This window comes from Tursiops truncatus, chromosome 9, assembly GCF_011762595.2.
Source record: "Tursiops truncatus isolate mTurTru1 chromosome 9, mTurTru1.mat.Y, whole genome shotgun sequence".
Taxonomy (NCBI): domain Eukaryota; kingdom Metazoa; phylum Chordata; class Mammalia; order Artiodactyla; family Delphinidae; genus Tursiops; species Tursiops truncatus.
Genome location: NC_047042.1, coordinates 84,005,399 through 84,029,851, shown reverse-complemented (window position 1 = coordinate 84,029,851; position 24,453 = coordinate 84,005,399). Strand labels below are relative to the sequence as shown.

At 42.6% G+C, this 24,453-nt stretch overlaps 1 long non-coding RNA gene across 1 annotated transcript in view; it reads left to right on the top strand.

Annotated features, from left to right (window-relative positions):
- Window positions 1–4,728: 4,728 nt before the first annotated feature.
- Window positions 4,729–24,453, top strand: part of LOC109547904 (uncharacterized) — a 212,519-nt gene continuing 192,794 nt past the window's right edge. The window contains exons 1-4 of the long non-coding RNA XR_004528175.2: window positions 4,729–5,098; window positions 5,982–7,069; window positions 7,933–8,038; window positions 8,149–8,216. This is a non-coding gene — a long non-coding RNA (uncharacterized lncRNA). The remainder of the gene's footprint in view (window positions 5,099–5,981; window positions 7,070–7,932; window positions 8,039–8,148; window positions 8,217–24,453) is intronic.

Genomic DNA, 24,453 nt, shown 5'->3' with positions numbered 1-24,453 from the left:
GAAAAAAGACCACTGCAACTGGAGCCAGGGGAGAGTGGTGGGAGACAAGTTTAAAGAGGTGGTCTGGGATGCCACATAAGGCTTTCTGGCCAGCAAAGGAGTCTGGACTTTATTCAAAGTGCAATCAGAAGGCATGGAAGGATTCTAAGATGGGAGCAATATGATCTGATTTATTTTTTATGATTTATGTCACTCTAGCTGTGCTGTGGAGAAAGGAGGCAAAAGTGGAAACAGGAAAACCAATTAGAATCTATTACAGGGAACCAGAAGATGATGTTTGTATTAGGGTGATGGCACTGGAGATAGAAAGAGACAGAATGTGGAAATGTTTTGAAGGTTAAAGTTGACCTAAATTCTTCATGGAGTAGATATGAGAACTGAGGAAAAGAGAAGAATCATGAACATCTACATGCTTTTTGGCTTGAGCAAATGGTAGATGGTGATGCCATTCAATTTGAAGAAGGCTAAAAGAATCCAGAACTTTGTATTACTATATCATTTCTTTCTTCCCCTATGCATCCTTAACCTCACAGGTCATGATTTTCTCTTCCCAATACTTTCATTTTCCTTCCCTACTTGGACTTTAGTCCTTCTTATCCAGAAGAACTTCCTCTATATACCTCCTCTACTCCTATCCATTCCTCAATCCACTGCAATCTAGTTACTATCCCCATTATCCCAATAATCTCCTTCTTGCTAAACATAACATTGACCTTGCTGCTAAAACCAAGGAATTTCAGTCTATTTTTCTTGGTCTTTCTCTAGCATTTAATAGTATTGACAATTCCTCCTTGGCTTCTCTGAAACTACTTGTTCCTGGTCCTCCTACATCTCTGGATGTTCTTTCCTGTATCTTTGTTTCCTCACCTTTTAAATGTTTGCATTTTCATAAGGTTCCAGAGTAGGTCCTTTTCTCTTCTTACTCTATACCTTTTCTCTTGGGGATTCCATCTACCTCCATGGACTGTCACTCACTCTGATGATTCCAGCATAAATCTCTCTCCTGAGCTCTAGACTCCCCTGTGCATTTGTATAGTAGAAAGCTTCATTTTGATATCCCATGGACACTTCAAACTCAACATGTTTCAAATTAAACTAATTACCTTCCCTCCTCAACCTACATCTCCTCCTGAAGTCCCCAACCTAGTGAATGGTAACACCATCTTCCCATTTACCTGAGCCATAAATCTCCTCCTATTCCTTAATTCTGCAGATATAACCAACAATAAAATTCAGTTGGTTCTGTGTCCCTAATATTTCTTGAATCCTTCTCCTCTCTCCATTTCCATTCTTGTTGCCTTAGTTTAGACGTCCATCATTTCTTTCCCCATAATGCTGAAACAGCCTCCTAACTAGAGTGTTGCGCACACTAATAAATTCTCCAAACTGGAGTGATCTTTATAAAATGGACATTTGATTGCTTCACTATGCTCCTTAAAATTCATCAGTAGTTCTCCACTGGCCTTAGGATAAGTTGAAACTTCTTAGGAAGACATAAAAGACTTTTCATAATACAAGACCTTGCTGAGCCTTCTGGGTTCCACCATGCATTCACACAAGACAGAAGCTACTACTTGCTGGGCACTGTCCTTCACCTTCAACTCTATGGGCCCACTTTTTTACCCCCAGGACTTTACATATAGGACTTTCTTCGCCTGGACTACATTTCTCTTTAACTTTCTCACTTGTCTGGATTATTCTACTTATGCTTCAGAACTCCTCTCTGAATTCATCTTCTATGGTTAGGGACCCTGACTATGCCCAGTCAAGGTTAAGTACCTTTCCAATGAGCTCCCCTGTTGCTAGCATCTCACTGTTGTGTGATCAACTATGTACTCCTCTGTCTCCTCATTAAACTACAAGATCCTTCAGAGCAGACTGTCTTATTCATCTTTGTATTCCCAGTGCCTTGCTCAGTACCTGACACACAGCAAGCACTCAATAATGAATAAATAAAGAGGAAGAGTTGGGTTTCAAAGTCAGATCTTCTCTCTCTGGCTCAAATCTCACATTTCTTTATCCTACTTCTTAACATCTTGAATCTGAAAATTTCAAGAATCCATGCTACATTTTTGCCTATCACTAATTAAAATACAGGCAAATAGATTACTAACTCCATGAGGGTTCAGTTAACCATGTATTTCTTGAATAGCCCTTATTCATCACTCCACCGTTTTGCTCATCAAAGTACTTTGGGTTAACTATATCTAAAATGACTGAAAGATCTTTCAATACACTTTTATATCCTTTCTACCTTTTATCCTGTTACTTCCACAGCACCGAAAAGCAAGCAGAGAGTAAATACATTGGGAGTCGGGTCGATTTTATTTGTCTGGCAACTGACACTAAAAAGTGATGTGTCAACAGCAAACCATTTCCCATTATCATTTCCTCCAAGGTCTCTATGGGTATTAAAGTTTCAGTGTGAAAATTTAACATTGCAAAATTCAGCTAAAATTGAAACTTTTATGTAGTGAGTTCAATATAATCACAGAGTTTTGTAAATGGAAGGAATCTTAGAGATCCTTTAGCCCAGCACTTTTGTTAAGCTTCCATGAGGTAACAGACACGAGAAGACCTGTAATAGCTTACCCAAGGTCATCCAGTCTATAGAATTTCCTAACTTTCAGTTGGCCGATCTTTCCTCAATGCCATAGATACCCTATTATTTTCCATCTAAACAAATTATCTACATCGGAACCTATCTAACTATTTACATAGTGCTTATCTTTATGATATTGCCTTTGTGATATCCTTGTTATAAAGAGGAAGGAACTGAAAAATAAGCAAGGCTGTCTTATCCAGGAACATAAGAGAATTGGTAAAAGAGACAATTAGTACAAAGAAATGGGCTCCTATTTGTAGTGTAGCCTTGTAATCACACTCTGTTCTCTGAGTGCCCCAATGCTAAACCAAGCTTATTTGTGCTTCTGGGGCCTGGATTCTATTCAGTTCTATGCCTTATTTAGTCTAAATGATTTCCTCAGCTTCAATGTGTATTTTTTTAGCTTTATTTTATAAATATCATACTTAAATCTCCTCTCAAATTGGGTTTGTTTTAGTTCTAATGCTGAGGAATCAAGATTCTCGGTAAGAGAAATAAAGATGATGGGTTTTTCTAGGCTTTACATTTCAAGAATGGTTTTCTCAAATGGCAACTGGCAGTCTACTTTATTCCTCAAATGATGACGTTTTCCATGGGAATTAGAATTTAATTGGGATAATTTGTTTCCACGGAAAGCACAGATTTCTTTCCAAGAGGATCAGTTTGATAATGTTTTACCAGCTAAAGCTACGAGACCAAATATAAACCAGTTCTGAGAAACAGGAAGTGAACCTAACTGGTCTAGTCTGCGTGTCCCTGGCAGTGACGCACATACAGAAATCAAATTAGGAAAACAAGATATGTGGGTGTGAGGCAATCGATAATAATCCAGGATGCTACAACACAAGCGAGAACGCCTTTAACCAAATGCCATTCATTTTAATAACACCCTGAGAAGTTTGATTTCCACATAACATGCTAGTGATTAGAGAGCAGGATGAGCTCGAGTTCCCTAGCAACAGCATGTGCTTTTGAGACAGTCATTAGCCTTTCAGTTAATCCCGCCAACCCCTTACTGCTAATGTATGACTGACATTAAAGAGAAGAAGAAGAAAAAAAAAAAAAAGTGCTTTGAAATTTCCAGGAGCAACATGGAAAAGAATAATAATTTTTTAAAAAGTTGTCCTGAGAATTGCATTCAGGTAAAAGAAGTAATGTTCCTATATGCCCAGCCTGTCCCCTTGTTCACTGCTTTCAGTTCTAGATCTCTGAATCCCCTCCCGGTAAAGAGCAGCAGAGGTGAAATTGTGCAGAGGTGAAATTGTTCAGAGTTTAAGGCAGTCCCCTTAACCAACATAAATCACAGTCTGAAAGTGGAGTGCATAGTGGGGTGGGCAGTTTGGGTAGGACCGAGGCTGACGGGGGTGGGGCTGGGTGGGCGGAGGGAACGTAAGGCAGTTTTCTTTCTCCCTTAAGCGGAGTAAATTACCCTGGTTGAAGCTGCTTGGGGAAGGAGGGTGGTGAAGGGAATGAAGCTATTTTTCCTATTGATTGTTTAATTGCACCAGAGGCTGTTTGTCCAAGGCCACTGGCCAAGAGCATTATGTTCGTGGCTAAAGTGAGGTTGGGCAGGTTTCCATAGCCTTTCCTAGTGTTAAACAAGACAACCCGTAAAGCTCAGCCAGGCTATAGGAATATGGTGTATGTTGACTTTTGCTAGCCAGCTGCACCCTAAAGCGCCACGGCTGATGGGATGATGGTTTTCTAACTCTGAATCATTGCCTCTAGCTCGGTCTTTAGTTCAGGATGCACAACTCCTCTGTGTAGCCTGGGTCAACTGCGGGGCGTTATTCGAACGGTAACTATTGCCGCGGGTCATCCGTATCGTGGCCTGGGTCCCTTTCAGCTGGACACTGGACTCCTTCAGTTTGGCTGGGGTGATTCCTAGTTCTCCCCGCCTCCCCACCTAAACCCCCTGCGCACTCCCTTCCCAAGGCGACCACCTGCGCCGCCCCACTTACCATCTGCCCCGCGGGGAGGGCTCCCCGGGGTAGCGGAACCCTCCCTGCTCCCGGGCGGCTCTGGGGGAACTCGGTGTTTGCCTCCAGCCCTTCGCTGCTGGAGAGATCAGGTTCCTCCCCTCCTCCCCCTCCAGCTCCGGCCGCCGCCGCCGCCGCCTCCTTCTTGCATGACACAGCAGAACCGCAGCTGCCGCAGCAAGTCCCAACCATCCGCCCAGGAAGCGCCGCAACCCGGACTCGGGAGGGGCGGAGAGGGAACCAGCCTGGGGCCACCGCCGAGGGGGATTCTTGCCCCCACTTTGGGCCACACGCTCTTTTCCCAGCTCAGGGGCAAGGGAACAAAATCAGGCTGAAACCGACCAGGCCAAGCCCTTGAGGGAAGCTGGGGTTCGGCGTTCTCAGGGATGGGACCAGAGAGAAGGGTGTGAAGGAGACCCCAGTTGAGGCAGGACATTGCAGGTAAAGAAGGGGAAGAAGAGGCCGAGAAGTCGAGGGCCAGACTGTGAAGGAGAATAAAGGAGGTCAAAGAGAGGTAAGGAGGTAGAGTTGCTGAGAAGGGAGAGCGAGCAGGGAAGGGGAGGAGGGGACCTGCTGGGGAAGGAGGATTGGGAGGGAATATATGGGGAGGCTTGAGCTAAGTATCCAGGCAGCACAGGGCTGAATTGGGAGGCAAAGGCAGAAAAGCGGAAAGGGATAGAAGAATTAGGCTTTAGATAGGAAGGTAAATATTGGGGGACATATTAAGGAATCAGAAAGGATGTAGTGGAGATCATGCATCATGGCTGATGAGGGAAACTGATGAGCTGGAAAGAGATACAGTCAAGGCAAAGCCGAAAAGAAAGCATGATCTTCCGTTCCATTCTTCAGTTTCCTATAAAGTTTTTCATAATTCTGCCAAACCAACAGGGAGTTTTCCTTACAAATGGAAAAGCATGAACTAAAACATAGAAAAAGCCGTTTAGCTTAGATTTACAGGATAAAATCTCATGGTCCACCCAATCTTTAAGGCAGAGATTTAGGATTGGGGGTTGTGATTCAATAACACTGGAGGCACTCAAAGCTGATATTACAGTTTCCACATCACTGGACTTAAGTCTTTCAAAGTTTTTGTTAAATGCTTCAGTTAAATGCTAGAAATGATGACAAAATCATTGGTTCAAAATGTCATAAAAAGGCATACACTTTCCTTTTTCTCTACACACACATATGCATGTATATGTAAATCTATATGTAATTTCTAGTGTCTAGCATGTCCGCAATGATTAAGGGGAAAATGTGTTTTTCTGATTATTTGATTTCCCACCAAACACACACTACGCATTTTACAGCAGATCAGCTGCTTCTCACCATTTTAAAGAATGTGGTCAGAAAAGTAATGCAAAAACTGCCACTGTGGTTTTGTCTGTACCTTCCAGGTCATATCGTCGTACCTCACTTCCTGACACAAACAAGTTTTTACTGTTGTCAGCAACAAAGCCCTAATATAGCTGCGGAAGAGAAAAACTGCATTGCATTTGCCTCCTGCAAGCATCATCAACACAGTTACCGGAGGAATGTAATTCCAGAAAAGCTTTAAAGCTGGTGTGATGGTAATTATGTATCAAATGCCTGATTCTATTTCTGTTATTATTTTGTCATTTCTGATCTACTCAACAGCAGGCTGAACTCGCAGAGGGACAAATCCAGTTTTTCTTTTTCCCTTGGTAAAATGTAATCGGACCTGATACAAAACTCATTGCTCTTGGGGAAAATAAAGTAGGAGCCACGAAATGTAATTTTAACAGAGCGTGGGTTTTGTGACTGTAGGAAAGGATTTAAGGACGCTCCTTCTGTTCGGTTTCCTATGTAATGAGAAAAGGCTACACGCACGCACAGACGCCACAGCTCCCGGATGCTGTGGCTCACTCATCTGGGCTTCTGCAGCGCCAGAAGCCCCTCCGGGATGCTGCGAGGGGCTCTCGGTGGGTGGTGGTACAAACGCTGCGGCCGCTGCCGCCAGTCCTGCCGCTGCTGTTGTTGCTGCTGCAGTCACGTGGGAGGCCCTTTAAGTTTCCATAGAGAGGCCTCTCCGGTGTCACATGATGGACATGATATAATGAAACAACATTGTGGAGAGGAAAGCATTAGGGGAGCCCACGGCTACAAAAACAAGTGAGTGAGAAGAGGTGGGAGGAAGAGAAACTACGCCACCTCCCCTGCAGCCGAGCTGCACGCAGCAGCAGCCCGCGGGAAGTGGGCGACGCCGGGGGGGAAGGGAGACCCGGTCCCCAGCCCCGGCCCGGGGACCCTGCTGCCCACCGCAAAGAGAACAACTTTTAGCCGGCAGCCTCGGCCAGCACTGCACCTGTCTCCGGAGCCTCCATCGCTCCTCGTGATGATCAAAGGGGCATTCTAGAAGAATATGTTCTACAAATATACATGCGCATCATTTCCCCCCTTGCGTCTCGCTCCGGAGGAAGGAAAGAGAAAGGGATTTAAGCAGCAGCGTGTGTTCAGCCCCAAGGTAAGTTCTGGAGGGTGGGGAAAGCCGGCCCAGGAGGACTTTGGTATGGGAATTTTGTTCTCCGTTTGGACCTCTCGAGGTGAACGAGGCATCCTCTCGCTGCTGGCGAGGCGGAGGGTTCGATGGTCCAGCAGAAACATTTCCACTGTGGACTCTGTTATTTCCTCTTTCGCACGCCCGGCGGTCCCACCCTGGGACTCCCCGGGGTCCCTCGCCTCTCCCCGGAAGGGGCCGCAGGTCCCGGCCGGGATGTTGGCGAGCCGCGCGAGGGAAGGTAGGGGTTGTGGCGTTATCCGGGAATGCCGAGGCGATTTCGCCATGTTTGTGTTGCTAAGAGCACTTTTTTCCCCTTTGAGGTGGCTTGATGCCACATGGCTCCTCCGGAGCTGCTGCCGGTTTGAGAGAGTGTGTGTGTGGTTTTTTTTTTTTTTTTTCAATGTCCGCATTCCAGCTAATGTTGCGCAGATAAAATTCAAACTTGAGGTAAACAGAAGAGGAGGAGGAGGGGAGGGAGGGGGGAGACTGTTTCCATTTCGAGATCCCACCTCTTCACTCCGCGGAGACTAACATCCCGAACCTCGAGAGCACTCGCTCCTTTCTCCCACCTACCCTACCTTTGCTGTCGACCAGAAATAAGGCGGCGGCGGCGGGGGGCGGGGTGGGGGGGAGTGCTCGTAGAGGACGCGGTGTCTGGGTTCTAAAGGCAAAAACAGCCCCTGGCACCCAGGCCTTTGGCCACCTCCCTCGTTCCGCCGAGAGGGACGGAGGATGCAGTGCTGTGCTCTGGAGCTGGGGGACCGGAGGACCACTCTCCCGGGCGGGGCCGGGGTGCCTGATTCCCCTCTCACTCCTTCTTACTTTAGGGAACTGGACGGCGTCGCTTCCAACACACCCCCGCCCCCCCGGCGCAGGTTCCAGAAGGCGGGCTGGGTGGGTCTCCAGGTTTCCAGAGAGCGAGTGGCGTAGCAGGTGTGTGGTGGGCATTTGTATTCTACAAGTCTTGCATTTGGTGGGAAGACGTGGGGAGTCTTAAAGCGAGTGGATGGTCAGAGCTGCGTCTTTTTTTTTTTTCCGACTAGGGAGAAAAATCAAGACCACCCTCCACCCCGTTTTAAATATCTGATTCAGCTCGAAGCTAGGCTGAAGGGTGAGTGGAGATGTATAAGGGTGAGGGGTGAGCTTCGTCATGTGTAAAACTAGGCTTCTGACAGCTTGTGGCTACCCCCGCCCCCGGGGCGGAAGATGTGGGTTGGGGGGGTCCGAGAGGGGTGATGTCCCTCGGGGTGGGAGCAGCTCGGGGTCCCGAAGTGCGCCAGGGTCCGCAGCCCAGTCGTGGGGGAGTGCCGGGGCTGGAGGAGGCGGCCACGTGAGGAGGGTCTGCGGAAGCGGCGGAGCTGAGAGATGGGGGTGAAGTGCGTAGCAGAGTCGTGACCGGGGCTGACACGAAGCAGCCGTGGGCGGCAGGCCGAGGAGGAGCGGAGACTCGCACGGGCCCGACCCCAGCGCCGTGGCGACGGTTTTATTCCGAGCCGCGGCCGGAGCCTCCCACGCAGGGCCGGCGCCCTGTCCGCGGGTGGGTGCGCACGCCAGGGCCTTTTCCCGGGAGACCGTTTCCGGGCGGGGTCCCGGGCCCGGAGCGACGGCTGTAAACAGGGTGGCGCCCTCTGCCCTCCCGCCCCCGGCCGGCCGGGGCGCGCGGCCGGCGGCGCCGGGGGCGGCGGAGGCGCGGTCGCGGCGCCGGGCAGTGGCGGCGGGGGCGCGCCCGCTCCCCGCGCGCCCCCGCTGCCCGGCCGGCGAGCCCTCTCTGTTTTTGTTTTGATGGAGCCCGCGTGCAGCTGGCGCGTGTCGAGTCACGTGCCGTGGGCGGGAGGGGGCTGGGGCGCGGGAGGCGAGGGCGTGGTGACGCACGCGTCTGGAGGGCCGGCAGCCCGCGGGGGGCCGTCGCCAAAGGGGCGAGGGGGCGTGTGCCCCAGACAGATCCGGACCGCGCCGAGTGTCAAGGCCGCATCTGGTGGAGTTTGTGGGAGTTGATCCTCGGTGAGCAGTATGCGGACGTGGGTGTAAGTCCCACCGCCCTTTAAGTTCGTCGTCACAGCATCTAGGCGATCCTGGTCCGTTCGGGCTGGGGGGCGGGCCTGCGCTGATTCAGTTAGATATCGAACAGTGTGTCGGTGTGTGTATCGGTGGGCATACAGAGACCTCTATGTGGTTCTCAATCCAGGCTGCACGTTATAAGCAACCGGAGCGCTTTAGAAAGAACTCCGATTCCCGGCCCAATCGAAACCAAATCCAAATAGGTCCTAAACATAGTGTATTGAAAAAAAAAAATCTCCCTAAGTATTTTTGATGCACGGTGAGGGATGAGAACTTACAGAGGTAACTAGCTTGCTGGATGGAATAGATAGCTGCCAAACCATCCGTCTTTAGGGATGAAATAGCTAACGTATTGATCTGTCACTAGATAGGCTAACTCTGTGCCGATGTGTGGGGACATACTTGATGAAACATTGTAACCTGTTTTACAGTTGGCGAAATGGAAGCTCAGGAGGTTAAGTAAGAGTTGGTCAGTGATAACCCATAACTAGTACCCAGGGAGGCTGACTCCAGAACCCATTCTTTCAATCATTATATATGCTGCACTGGAAATCTCCCTTTACCTAAGGGCCACGTGTTCGTGCGAATAGGAATATTTTGTGTTTGCCTAAGGACCAGCCAGTTTATCTACATATACTTGTATATGTATTTTTATCTGCAAAGTCTTGTTTGTACCAAAGGGAGGAGAATCGCTTGGTAAATTCGTTAAGGCCTCTAGGCTGCTAACATTTTCTAGAAGTTTATTGTGAAGAGAGGAGAGAGGATCCCAGTAATTTGAAGAGAACTGATTCTGTGGAAGTTTTTGGTTTTGTTTTGAGACTTGAACATACGTGTAAAGTGAAGGGGAGTGTCCAGAAGATGCAGATAATTTCCAAGGATTTACACGAGCAGCCACAGAAGTCCTTTAGGTTGCTGGACATGATATAATTGTGTTGGTCATAGGCTGGTTGTAGCAGAAAGTGCAAGGCAGTATACAGAGTAGCAGAAGTTTTGCTATGAAAATTTGGGAGGAAAAAGCAACTACTCTGGTCTGGAGTACAGAAGTGTTGCTTCTCCATCCTCCTTCTTTTATTTATTTCATTTGCTTCTCTGTCAGATAAACTCTTATTGGGAATATTTAGATGCGGGGGTAATCCATCTGTTTTGAAAATGTGTTCATTGATATATACTCTAAGGATATTCCAAATAAAACAGGCAACAGAGGTTTTTCCCTGAAAACAAAGAGTTCCAATTACAATGTTTTTGTGACCGATACGTATTATTAAATGGTACTGTGTAACAAAGAGACATGTCTTTATTCCTACTAATGATTGCTGTCTAATATTGTTAGCTGTATGGCAGACATAGGCAAATTACCTATCAAGTTTTTGAGATTGGTTTTCATGTTACTTGCAGTTTTGGTGAGGAAAGCTTATAGACCCACCAGGGCAAGCTTGACATAACTGCGAGTGGTCACGTTCTGGCATGGAAATAGCTCTCTAACCCCATCTCCTTCCCTCAGTTGTCGTCTCCATCCCTGTTGACCACCAAAGATACTTTAATCCAGCATTGCCAAACCACTTGTGGTTCCTTTGCACAGCTTTGTCTTCTGCTCCTAGGGTGCCTCCCTTAGAAATTTTCCCCTGATTTCTCCTCGAAAGACATTTAAAAATATCCTCCTGTGTCACCTTTATGCCTTGCACGTACTTGTCTCAGTGCACTTTTCACAGCATATATTGTTTTTATTTATACGTTGGACACCTCTACTAAATTGACTTCATAAAAGGTTGAAATGGTGATTGTTTATTTGTGTATCACTGGCACACAGTAGGCACTCAAGTTTGTTGCGTCAGTCTAAATTGAATTTGAGTTGCATTATTTGGGTTGATCACCCATCTTCATTCTTAACTGTCCTCACGTCTGCTAGCTACTAGGCTAAAAGCACACGTCCTTGCACAGAGAATTCAGAGTACCACCAACACATTCTAGTAAAAGGAATAGGAAGGAAGGGGCTAAATGTAATCAGGTTTTCACTTGTTTCCTAATTTTATTCTCAATTCGCCAGTTGTTTACTCATGTACACTGGGAGAGATGTTCAACATTATCATTTTTCAACTTATTTAGGAAGAAAGAAGTGGCACTATATTACCGATGAACATGCTTTTTATGTGTAGTAGCAGAACACGGATGCATCATCACATTTTATTACACCGTAATTTTCAGATTTAGTATTGCAGAGGTATTTGTAGAACAGCACTGTCCCACAGAACTTCTGGGATGATAGAAAGGACTTACAATGATATATTTATAATGACTTATAAGTGGTAGCCACTAAGCATTTGAGGCTAGTGAGCCACTTTAAATGTGGCTAGTGTGCCATAGGAACTGAACTTCTCATTGATTTAAATGCAAACAGCGACAAGTGGCGGGTGGCTACTGCACTGGACAGCACAGTTATAGAGGATTTGCTTAGCTTTAAGTCTAGTGTTTGATAGGTAAACATTAGCTTACAGTGTTCTGCCTTTAAAAGAAAAATTTTAATTCATTTTGTAGGGCATAGCAACATGCTTCCCGTTCATAGATTATAAGGTGTTTCCAGGGTGATATTTTTGACCTTTGTAAGGCCTTCATATTGTAGCAGGTTTCTGTGTTCTGTGGGCTTTTCATGTGGTTCATGTGGTCTCCCATTTTTAGGAGCAGAGTGGAGTGATTATGAGTCATTATGATTTTGAGTAATTATTTGAAAAATCAAATGGAATTGAGCCCTTGGTGTATAAACGGATTGGAAGTCCCGTGAGCTTAATCAACACTTCCCTAAAAAAAAAAACCTAACACTTCCCTAAGATGTTTTTTGAAGAGCAGGCGCTACGTTTGTCTTGCTGGCCATATATTTCCAATGTCCTTGTATAGTACCTGACACATAGCAAGTGCTCAGAAATATTTGTTAAATGAAGGTACGTTCAAATAATTTAACCCCTCTAATTCAGCCTCAGAGGGTGTGTTGTGGAGCTGAAGAGGAGGCCTAGAGTCAATAACTACACTGTAATTTACAGTTCTTCCGCGGAATGAATGCAGTCTCTCCAGGGGCACTCTCCTTAACTCAGTGACTTTGATTCCTCTTCTGTAAGTATATATATAGCAGGAATTGTTACCCCTAATTAATGACAGAGAAAAATGAAGTCACAAGAAGATTTGGTGCTCAGGTCACACAGAGGGGGTTGGAAGTGTAAATCAAATCAAAGTAGTTGTTTCTGTTGCTTTGTGCGCTTGTCTGTGATTCTTCCTCAAAGAAATAGTCATGCGCTGAGCCATGTTAGTTGGTTTGTGAAATCGAAGGTAATTACATATGTTAATAGAGTCTGAAAAGAGGACTGAAAATAGCTCTTGTATGGCATGACATTGAGAAAACAGCTTCTATATGAGAAACAGGAATGGAAACCTTTAAACCTCTAAATCTCCGTCTGTGGTAATCCTAACACCCAAGTGATAAACGTCTCGAAGAGGATATTTTAAAATGTAAATAGAAACAGATGTTTAGTTGTTCAGATAACCACTACCAGACTTCGAAATATTTATATAAAAAGGTATGAGATACATCAAACATCTGTTTAGAGCGAGAGCCCTAAGCGGAAAATTGTAGATTTCATTTCACGTGGTAGATGCTATATTGGTGGGTTGATGACGCAGCCCCATATGTGGCCTGGTACTTGTAGAAGATGATACAGACTCTCCTCTCAGTGCTGTGCGTCATACTTACCTAGCTTATGGGGTTATGTGTGGCTGGATTATAGGCCTCTCATCATTCCTGGGACACAGGCTAGGTTCCTATCATTCTGCCACTATGTGTTGCACATATGAAAACTAATTTTAAACTAGGGTAAGTAAAACATAATTGAAAATATAAATCTGTTGTCTAAAAAAAATCATATGATACATTCCAAAATAAAATGTAAAGTTTTTTGAGGGGGATCTTTTAGCAGTTTCTGGCCTCTTAATCCGTTATGACTGCTTTCAAACGCCTTTGGTGTGTGAACCTCTTTGGTGGTGGTAGTGGGGAGCCCCCAAACCAAAAACAGACTATCAACCATGTGTCCCATAAATTCCTACTGTTGCCCTCAAAACGGAACCAAACACAACCATAACAAAACAAAACCCACCACTGCTGTCAGCAGCAAAAGTTAGCCCACCCAACCAAACGAACAAATAAGAAAGCCTGTGAGATTTGAGTTGTTACTTTTGTGGAGAGGCCAATAATGTGAAGCCTCTTTTTAAGTATTAAATGTGAATTACTCGTGACAAAAAAAATCTATATCTGCCTGTCTAAGTATTTAGCAGTGCTATAAGAATTCCTGCTTGTGGTAGATCAAGATGTAGTCAGCCTAGAAGATCCTGTGTGGCTACTTGGATTTAGGTGTATAGTTTAAGAATCGTTTTGAAGTTTTATTGAGAACTGTCTTTAAGTGATCTCGGCCACTAACTTTGGTATAAGAATTGAAGGAAGTTGCTGGCTTCATTTCTTTCTCATCAGTGGGGTGGCGGGATTGGGTCAGTGGTTCTCAAACTTCAGTGTGTGTAGAATCACGGAGGGCTTGATAAAACCGAGATTGCTGGAACCCACCCCAGAGTTTCTGACTCAGTAGGTCTAGGGTGGGCCTAATGACCTGCGTTTCTTACAAGTTCCCAGGTGAGGCTGATGTTGCTGGTCAGGGTGTAGGATTTGATCATCTCTTCTAAAGTTCTATGATTCTATGCCTGTTTTTTCTACCTTTTCAAGTTGTAGCACCTACCCTTGGACTTCTGCAAAATTATTTCATTTAAAGATTGCTGTATGGCGAACTGAGGTTTAAAAGTTTAAAATGGATTAAATTAATTTTATTTTGAGAGTTTCTTCAGAATCTCATATATTTTGCAAAAACTCTGCGTCTGTTAAAACTCACATTGGGATTCTTACCCAATAGTGGAAGCCTCCAGTTAAAACGTATTGAAATATTACTGATGTTATTAAATGACAAAACTATTTGCTGCTTCCTAAACCTAAATGTTTAGGTATCAAATCTAACCAAGTGCCTCTTAATATACAGCTATGGAGTATGATCTATCACATTAGATAATTGTGAACTTACTAAATAAATGGTTTTTATGAGATGCAGTTCTTTTCCTAGTTAAAGCTAGTCTGTGGGTCCATAGTGGGTTCTGATAGCATTAACCTGGGCATTGTCCTCTGAAGATAACTGCCTCGTAGAAGACTCCTGGTTGCAGGAATGAGATACGCATCAGGAGATAAAGAGTAAGCCAGGGCACGGCCCTTCCCTATTTTGAGGACTTTGGGGAAGAGTGGAGGCTTTGCAGTTTCTCAGTGAAGGGGCTCTGGGGCTGGAGTCTGGTAGGAAGGCAGTGGAGATGCCAAGAGATGTCTTAAAGCAGCCCTTGCAGAGCAAGCACACTGTTCTCACCCAGAGTATATGTTTATTTTGCTAGGCTGGGGTCAGGGTGGAGGGGGAAGAAGGGGAGGATTGACGGGGAGGACTTCAGGGAGGGCTTCATGGAGATGCCAAGGCATTCTAACAGGTGGTGCTCTGGAAGCATTCCAGATTAAACTAGACTCCCAGAGTCAGAATGATTCAAGGCTGAAGTGACTGGAAGTGAGGTTTGACAGTACATTTTAATATGAGTGAATTTATTGGAGAAGAAAGAGTAAGATTTGGAGGAAAATATAATCTTATCTGAGAGCAAGGAAATAAAAAAGAAGAAATGGGTAAGGAGTAAGGAATGGGAGGATGACAATGAAAGGTTTTAAGTATTAAATGTTCTAAACCTTTTTGTGGGTATGTCAAGGCTAGGTAATAGCACAGGTTTCTTTTGTTAGAAAATAAATTAATGAGTTTTCCTTTTCATTTCCGGTGAATCCTTCAAATTATCACCAGATGCTATTACTTGACTTAAATCAAATGCCTTTGCAAAGTTATGCCCAGAATTCACGCAGTGCTTACATTTTTAGATTGCTTTATGGTCGTTAACTAGTTTAAATCAAATTCCTGGAAGGCACACGTGGTGCTTATTATGGATGTGTTTTTATGGATTAGGAAACATCATTTGTGTAGCACAGGCCACAAAGCTGGGCTGAGGCCACGAAATCTCCCTGCTTTGCACGCCTAGCAGTTTAATTTTTTCTTGAAATTCTTTATTTTCTGACTTCTTTTATAAAATGGTTGCATATTAAATCTTAGAGTTGATTTAGCATCCATATAATTGATTTTAAACTATATTTCATGGATGCAGCCTTAGATTTTGATCTACTGCTGATTTCTTTGAAAAGAACTGCATGTGATTTGTTATTTAGATCTGCAGTCATTTCTTGACTGGAATATCTGTGGTATAATCTTCGTAACTAAATCTGTGAAGCAGTTTTGGATTCTTTAGACTTGGCAGTTTGAGGCTGGGATTGGCGGTCTACATGACAAGAGTGCTGGGGAAGGCCCATGGGCCCGTTTTCACTGAGCAGCCAGAGGGAGGGAGGTGCAGCTGTGTAATCCCCACCCTCCATCTCTCTTCGTTGGTTCTCCACCCGCATCCCCACCCCCAGTACCTTTGAAAAACTTCCTGTGCTTTAGGGAGTTAAGACACAACACACTAGCACTTGGCAACATCTGTCTTTGTCTTCCCACATCTCTTGAGGTTCCTGTCTTCCAGCTTCTGACATTACTGTTTCTCTGACAGCCAGGTACCTGGTCTCTAGTTGACCAGAGTCACCCATGGATGTCCTTTATGGCCCTACCTCTACGTGCTTCTTCCTTTTCCTTCTAGGTCTGTGCTGTGGCTGATCTTATTTAGTTTGGTGGAAAGGGTATTGAGGTTAGAATAATGTTACTATCTCTAATAATAATTAGTGTGTACCTGCCTCTTTGGATGCTGTGCTAGGGGCTCTATATTCTTTCCACTAGGGTCTAGTTCCCACTCGCTACAGAACTTGGGAGAGTGTCCAAGTCTGTGCCACAGGCTGCTTGTCTGTAAAATGAGGGCTTGGTAGAATGTGGAGTAAGGTGTTCTGGCCCTAAAGTACTGTGATTGAGTTTTTTCCCATTGTAGTGGGATGGTAAACCCTCACAGGAGTACTTTAGCTTTTTGAAAGATCCATGTTAATCAAGACTGGCCTCAGTGTAGGGGCGTTGCTTCTGAGTCCCAGGATCAGGAGATCAGGGACTCCTTGAAGTTAGGGATGGGTCTCAAGGGCACCCTTCTCCATACTTGTACTATCTACATCAGAACACCTGGAAATTAATTGAACCTGAACACTCCAGTTTGGAAGGGTTGTTGACCCCCAATTTGGAATATTCTTCTGCTTCTTTTCATCTCCATGATAGAGGCACTGGGCGATATCTAGACCACTAGGGGAGTTTCTGGGAACCTGCTTAATACTTCTGTTAATTCTTGTACAGCTCATAAAAAAATGCTACCCCAGGTCTTTCTCTTGCAAAATTGTACGTGGTCTGTGACCTTGAGTGCTTGTTTCCTATTTGCAGGGGAATTTTTGTTAGTACTGAATCTTTTCATAATGTTCACAACCACACTTATCTGCTCATTGTCAAGGCCATTGACAACTGTTTTGCTTTCTGCTTTTATACTGATGTATCATGCATTCATTGCACATATTGTCCATTTTCTAAAAACCTACAATTATCTGTTTTTGTTTCTCTGTGTTTCCAGAGAGATTAATCATTGTTAGCTATGCTAGGAACACTTACTTTGTTAGCTTTGTCCTTAGTGTCACTAATATTTCTTCAGCTTTTTCTAATTTTTAGCTTTTCAAAACTGTGTAATACCTACTTTTTATAGGCTGTGCCCCAAAAGAATTTGTGAGGGCTCTTCAGTCTTTAGTGATTATTGCCTGAAAACGCAGGTACTTGATAGCAACAGGTGAAAAGTATTTTTAAATAAAATGCCATTCATAGCCTTTCTTTGGATTTCATCTTTGAAATCTGTTGTCTGTTTTATGCCTTGTAGTTGTTGAAGTTACTATGCAGGCTTCTCCTATTTTTACGGAAAAAGATACCAAAATCCTCCTTTGCTCCAACTTTTAAAGCGTTCAAAATTAAGATTCCTTCTGCTATTAATTTAATTCTTCTGAAAAGGAACAGAGGAGTTTGTTCTTTGCCGTGTGTATATCTTTGTTACTACCTAACTAGCAGTTTGGAACAAAGACTTCGTTAGCTTTGTGAATCAATAATCTGTTTAGTCATTTCATGTCAACTGCAGAGTATTTTGAAGATACATATTTTTCGTAATAGAAGATCATTTGAGATCCTAAAAAACAAATATTTCCGACAACAGATTTGCTTTAAAAAGATTTGTAAAGTGATCATCCGTAGAAGAAACCATGCCTTATAATAGCTGCGTTTTCTTGTGTGTGGGGGGCATGATGGTGGCCTGATATCCTAGGCTCCTTCTGTGTCCGAGGTCCCAGCCCTTTGATTGAGGAAGGGGCCCGTGTGGTTTAGGGACGACTGCAGTGGCATCCAGAGGATATGACTGGAAATGCCCTCCTTCGGACTGTATTTTGTTGTTGTCTCTGGACAGCACCGGTTGAAAGCACTGAATTGCATTTGTATAAATACACATAGTACTTGGTAAAACATCTTTTTGGATCATTGTGGTCTTTCAGAGTTGAGATACAAGCTCTGGAAAAATGACTCATCAGAACATGTCAGGTCCTGGACATTCCTGGTAAACAGTGTAGTGTATTGTGGATCATGGCTTCTTCTGTGTTACTGTTCATGCATTGGAATCCTAATCCTCGACGTGGAGTCTAGGAGCAGGCGCAAGTAAACGTCTTCTCTGGGCAGACCTTCTGTCCAGAACTGAACGAAAGGCAACGAACGAACAAGAACACTTAAAGGTGTCTGCAGTCTGTCTGAAGGCTTGTGGCTACTGGCACCCCGTGTCCTTGGGGTACTGACAAGCCATTTGGGCCATTCCTCTCCTTGTTTATCTCCTTTCTTTCTGTCTTCCCATGTTCTTTACTCTCTTGAGTTCCTTCCTTTTTTTTTTTCCCCCTTCTTGGGTTCTTTTCTGTTTCTTTTGTTCTTCTTCCTTTCCCTTTTGTCTTTCCCATTCACCGTATGAATAGCCAATAACAGCTGACAGTTCCCACAGGCACTTTTTTAGCCTGACTAAATGGCAGCTCAGAGCCAAAGACAGGTTTTACTATGACAAGATGCTGGTGCAGACTTTCTAAAGATTTGAGTATGTTTATACAGCGGATGCCATGCTGAATGGAAAATACATGTGAAATGTATGACTTCCCAAACTCTTTAGGATATTTAAATAGGCATTCAAATAGGTTTTAGCTTGAAGTTTAAATTTTGTGCTAAAGGACATGCTGCCAAAATTCAGGTAATAGTAATCATATAGATAATGAATTTCAGGATTCTTTGTATTTTTGAAATTTTTGGTAAACAAAGATGTGGTTTGGGTTACAATAATGTTTTTAAATTGCTTAAGCTGTAACTAAGTTTGGTATAAAAAAATGTGACTGCATCAGATTTGTGTTAAATACACAACTATTACTTATGCCACTGTCAAGGATCAGAGTATATTCTAGCTCTGTGGGGGCTTCAGAGCTAATTTCATTTAGTCTTCTTATTCTGTAGATGAGACGGTTTACTTAATTTTACACACCTGGTTAGTGGCATCGCTGACCACAGTTAGGCCTTCCACTTCCCTATCCACTCTGTTTTTTTTGGACAGAAAGTTAAATTTATGAAATTTAGACGTAAAATGGACAGAGAAGCCTGGGAAGAGTATATGAGTTCTAAACCTAGCTTGACTTTCATTTGCTAGTGATGGGGTGTTGGACTGGGTGTTTAACCTCTCTGGATCTCGTTTTTTTGGAGGGTTGAACTTAAAGATCTCTTGCAGGTCTGTGACTTGTACTCAGGTGAGAAAAACGAAATAGACTTAGAATCTTCCTATTTTACATTTGTAAAATTTCAATTTGTGCAATTTCAATTTGTCTTATTTCAAGAAGAAGCACTCCTATTTTTTAGTAGGTATCATTTGTATGTTTTCCGATTATCAACTTTTCCAAAGTGTATTGTTGTTAGACACAGGTTGTTGTCTTAGTCAACATGATAGCTGCCTCTGGCATCACCTTGATTAACTGAGGTAAATACACATTCAGAGGCTGGTCTCCCTTAGTTTCAAACTGGTGGGAGATTACCATGCAGGAATATTCCATAGACAGATGACTGAGAGGTGCTTTTTTTTTTCCTCCAAATTGTTGACAGTTTATTACAGCGTTAGAGAGTAATGTCAAATAAATAAAATGTAAGAGAACTGGCTACTCTAACTTCTAGAGTTGCGTTATTTGGGATTGCGGAACAGGTTTTTCCGTTCTCAGTAGGATAATCTGTCGTTGTGTCGGCGTAGACAGTTGTGGCAATCTGAAAGGACAGGAAAGATGAGATGGGTTTTCATGACATATTGGAGAAAAAGCTGAGGAGACTGGAGAAGCTTTTCTAAGAAGACTGAGCTTTGAGACCTTTCCCTCATTGCTTAGCCGTGGTTCCCTTGCCCTTCTTTGTTTGGAGAAACCTGTTCTTTCAATAAACACTTTTTGAGCTGGGTGCTGTGGGAATTACAAAAGGATTATTCATCCAGAGCTTCATCCTCTAGGTATTTACTCTCTCGCTGGGTTCCCAATGCTTAGGCCCAGAAAAGATGCAGTAAATGTCTGAGTGCCCCAAAGAGTGGCTAGACAAGGAGAGAGAAGGGAGAAGGACTCAAGCAGTAGGGGAAGACCCCAAGGAGCCATGACATTTGAGCAGTTTGAGTTAAGAATAGCTAAAGAACTTGTTTTAATTTTCTTTTGGAAGAGAGTACGAGGGATGAGATTGGGTTAGGTTAGGACATAGGCCTGGGAGTTGGGAAATGACAATTTTATGTTTTAAGGTAGCAAATGAGGGGACCCTATGGGAGTACCAGAGCCTTTTTACTCCCTTTTTATTTTGAAGATGTCAAACCTTTAGGAAAACAGTACTATGACCACCTGTTTACTCTTCTTCTAGATTAATCAGTTGTTAACATTTTGCCACACTTGCCTCATGTTCTGTGTATTCATGTTTTTGAATCAAATGTGGTGTATACATTTGTATTATTTTGCTTAACCACTTGAATATAAGTTACAGATACTATGACATTTCACCTCTGAATACCTGCTAAAGAGGACATTCTTCTGTATAACTACAATACAATTATCGAACCCAACAAGTTTTGCATTGATATAACAACATGGTCTAGTATATAGAAAATATTTACATTTGGGGGTGGAATGTGTATTTATTTATTTATTTAAAATCAGGTGGACTGTCAGGCACAATGCATATTTAATGAATTTGTGGGCTGAGAGAATAGGGCCATAGAAACTGGTTTCTACATATTTTAAAATTCCTGTATAGCCATTAAGATAGAAGGAGGAAGCTCATTGTACTCTGTTATGATAGATCCTTGAAGATACAATCTTAGATAAGAACAAGGCATAGAAGAGCGTAAAGAAGAATTTATAAACAGCTGTGAATGGATGGATGGATAGAAAGAAAGAACATCTCTGGAAGGATAAAAAATGAACTATAACATTTCATGCCTTTAGGAGAAGGAAGTAGGTAGCTGGAGGACAGGGAGACTTTTCCCTGAATACTCTTTTTTACCTTTTGAACTTTGAACATATTATTTATTCAAAAATAAATAGTAAGTAAGCATAGACTTACATTGGTACTGTTATTAACCTTGTAGGGTGTAGGGACAATACTTCTCTTTATGTCTTAAAGAAGTTTGGAGAATGAGACCTGATGGAGGAAATTTTTTATCTTTTAAATTTTGAAGTTTGATGTTTGTGTCACTTAATGGAAAAAGATGTTCCTGGTGTAAGAATATATTTTTTTCAGGAACTGCTGGTGTGGAGAGAAGGGGACTTGGTGGGGGTCTGGTATCTAGAAAGTCTGGGAATTCCGTACAGGAAACACCAAGGAAGATGTAGAAGGAGTTTGTTTATTACTCTTGAATAATTTTTTCCTCCTCTAAGAATGAGAAACAAGAAGAGAATTTTGTAGTTTGTTTCAGTAGAAAAGTACAGAAGATGGCAAAGGGGACGCAGAATTTACATTGCATATATATTCATGCCGCCTTTGATGATGAAAGAAGATAAGTACATTAAAAAAGCTGCTAAGAGAAAATGAACATTTAGGAATAAGGGCTGGCTATTTTCTTTATTTTTAAAAGAGATTCTTGGGTTTTACTGAAGATTATATGAAGATTAAAAGAAAGCCGTACTGAATAAGTCCTAGAAATCTATGTTATTAGTAAATTATTTCCATTTGATAGTAATTTGATTATTTCGTGTGATCGTTTTGATGTAATTATATGGTGAATTTGTGTGATATTTATGCTTAAAAATTACTTTCGAAGCATTTTGAAATACGTTGCATGAAAGTTTAAATTTAATTTGAGTTAACTCAGCCACAATTTTTTTTTCTGTTTTGAATGATTAACACAAAGGTATCGATTGGTACTCAGTGCTGTTTCTCTTGAAGACCAATATTTATTAATCAGTGAGTGTTGAATTGCTCCCAGTGTCCATTAGGCATCCTGTGGTTAATGGAGACAGATGGTCCACCCTTGATAGATGCTTCTGGAAAGTTAACATGTTAACAGTGGTAGTTACATTCCTGTCAGGGAGGGAAGCCGCTGACTGCTCAGGCAGACCTTCAGGAGGAGGGAAACTCTGCGTGGTTTGTTTGGGTGTCTAGGGTGTGACCTTGCAGGTGAAGAATTTTGATTTTTATCAATTCATTCAGAGTTGATGAGGACTGTGAGACTGAACGATGTGATGAGTAAGCTGAGCAAGCTTACAGGCTTACGGGAGATTGGATATCCCAGTGAGGTAACTTGCCAAGGGAGGTGTACTGTGGTCAGTTGTAGACTGGTCGAAAGGGTAAAATTTGGATCATAACTTTACTTGGGAAACATGGGGAAGAATGGGATCTTTTCAACTGATACTTTCATCAAGTCATGAGAATTTGATAGAGGACTTTTTTTCGCTCCAGGGGCTGTTCTACCTTAAAAACTGGGCCTTAAAGTCAGAGCATCTTTACTGTGTGGTGCTGGATAAAAACGAATTCTTCTCTGGTGTTCTTTGTAATTAGTTACCAAAAGCCCCATTACCCTGTGGCAGATATGTTACAATACAAAGGAGAGATAATAGTAATGATAATAATGAGGACTTACCATGTGTTGGGCACTTTGCTAAAATGTGTTGTTGTTTTTTCCTATTATTCCATTAATTGCACAACAGCTCTAGGAAATAGATAGTATCATCATTCCCACTTTATAGAAAATCAAAGCTTAGGAAAGCCAGGGCTTGGAGCCCAAGTTCAGAGCCAGGTAGCCTGACTCTAGAGAAGCTTATGATCTTAGCCACGTGTGATAGAATTTCTTTTGCACGTTTCAGCTTCTTTCCAGTTGTGTTTTCCTTAGGATATAACATGGCCATTTGGAGACTCCTTATCTCTCAAGTGAACACTTAGGAAATACAGTTATTGTTAAAATATTTAAGCAGTAACTGTTAGCGTAGTTTCTTTTTGAAGATTGCTGGTCTTTATGGTAATTCTGAGTAGTAGTTTCATTTAGAGGATGAACCATTAAAAATGAAGAAGGTTGGAAAAAAAACAAGGATAATGCAAAGAAAAACTATTTTTACTTAGATTCATTTACTGTTAACATTTCCCGCATTTACTTTATCATTTGTGTATATTTTCTTGCTGTGTAGTTTTGTATGTATATGTGTGTATGTGTATATTTTTTTCTGAATCATTTGAGAATGTTACATATATTGTGGCCCTTTACCCGTATTTTAGTGTGTATTTCCTAAGAACAGGAATTTTCACTTATACAACAGTAACTATTTTATAAATTTGTGTTAAAATATTTTCATCTGATCTGCTATCCATATCACAGTTGACCTAATACTGTCCTTTATAACATTTTTCCCCCTGTGGTATAAGATCGAGTCTAGGGTTATATATTACATTTACTTGTCATATCTGTTTACTCTCCTTTCTTCTAGAATATTTCTACAGTTTGTCTTTTATCAGATCGACATTTTTTGAAGAATATAGTGCCTTTTTTTTGGGAAATAGTAGAAAATTCCTCCTTTTGTGTTTGTCTGAAGTTTCCTCATCGTTAGATGCAGGTTATGCGTTCTCAGCCAAATTTTCCTTTTCTTTCTCCTTATTTATTAAGTTTATTCTTCTTCAAAATCAGGAAATTACCACTGATACAATAATATTATCTAAATATAGGTCTTAGTCAGATTCCATCAGTTATTCCCCAAATGTCTTTATAGGAAGAAAATCCTGGGCCATACATTGCATCTGGTCGCCTTTCATCTGGAACAGTTTCTCAGTCTTTCTTTGTGTTTCATGGCATTGACAGTTTTGAAGAGTGCTAGCCAATTATTATTAGCATATCCTTCAATTTTGGTTTGTTTGAAGTTTCGTCATGTTTAGATTCAGGTTTTGCATTTCTGGCAGAAATGCTGCACAGGGGACGTTGTGTTCTTCTCAGTTCATCATATTCAGAGGCACACAATGTCTGTTTGTCCTACTTCTGGGCATGTTGACTTTGATCCTTTGGTTAAGGCCCAGCCTGCCAGGTTTGACCAGTGTTACTCTTTCCCCCTTTTCAGATGATAACTATCTTGTGGAGTGATGTTTTTCATTAATAACCTGTTACTCCTCAGATTATTACTTGTAGACTTAAGAATCCATGGATGGTTCTTGCGCGACTCAGCCTTGTAATGGTTGCCCAATCGGATTTAAAATTTCATCATTCCCTCTTCATTTATTCATTGGCTTACTTCCACAAAGAGTGCTCCCTTATCTCTCATTTATTTATTTTTTAAAAATATCAGTTTGGACTCATGAATTCTTCCTTTACCGTATGATCCTTACTTATTTTGAAGCTCAAATTGTCCCAGCTTTGGCCAGTGGGAGCCTCTTCAAGCTGGCTCCTGTGTCCTTTCGGCATACCCCCACCGTGCTTTGACACATCCTTACTTTACTGACACGGAATGATCCTCCTTGTCTATTTTCTCTGCCTCAGCCCTGGAAGCGGCCATTTCTCCAAGGAGCTCTGCGTGAGAGTGCCTAGTTCTCCATATCCTGGCCAAGGGTGACTTTTCACACTGTTTAATTTTTGCCAATCTGATAGGTCAGAAATAACATGTCAGTGTAGTTTTGATTCGTATTTCTTTTATAAGT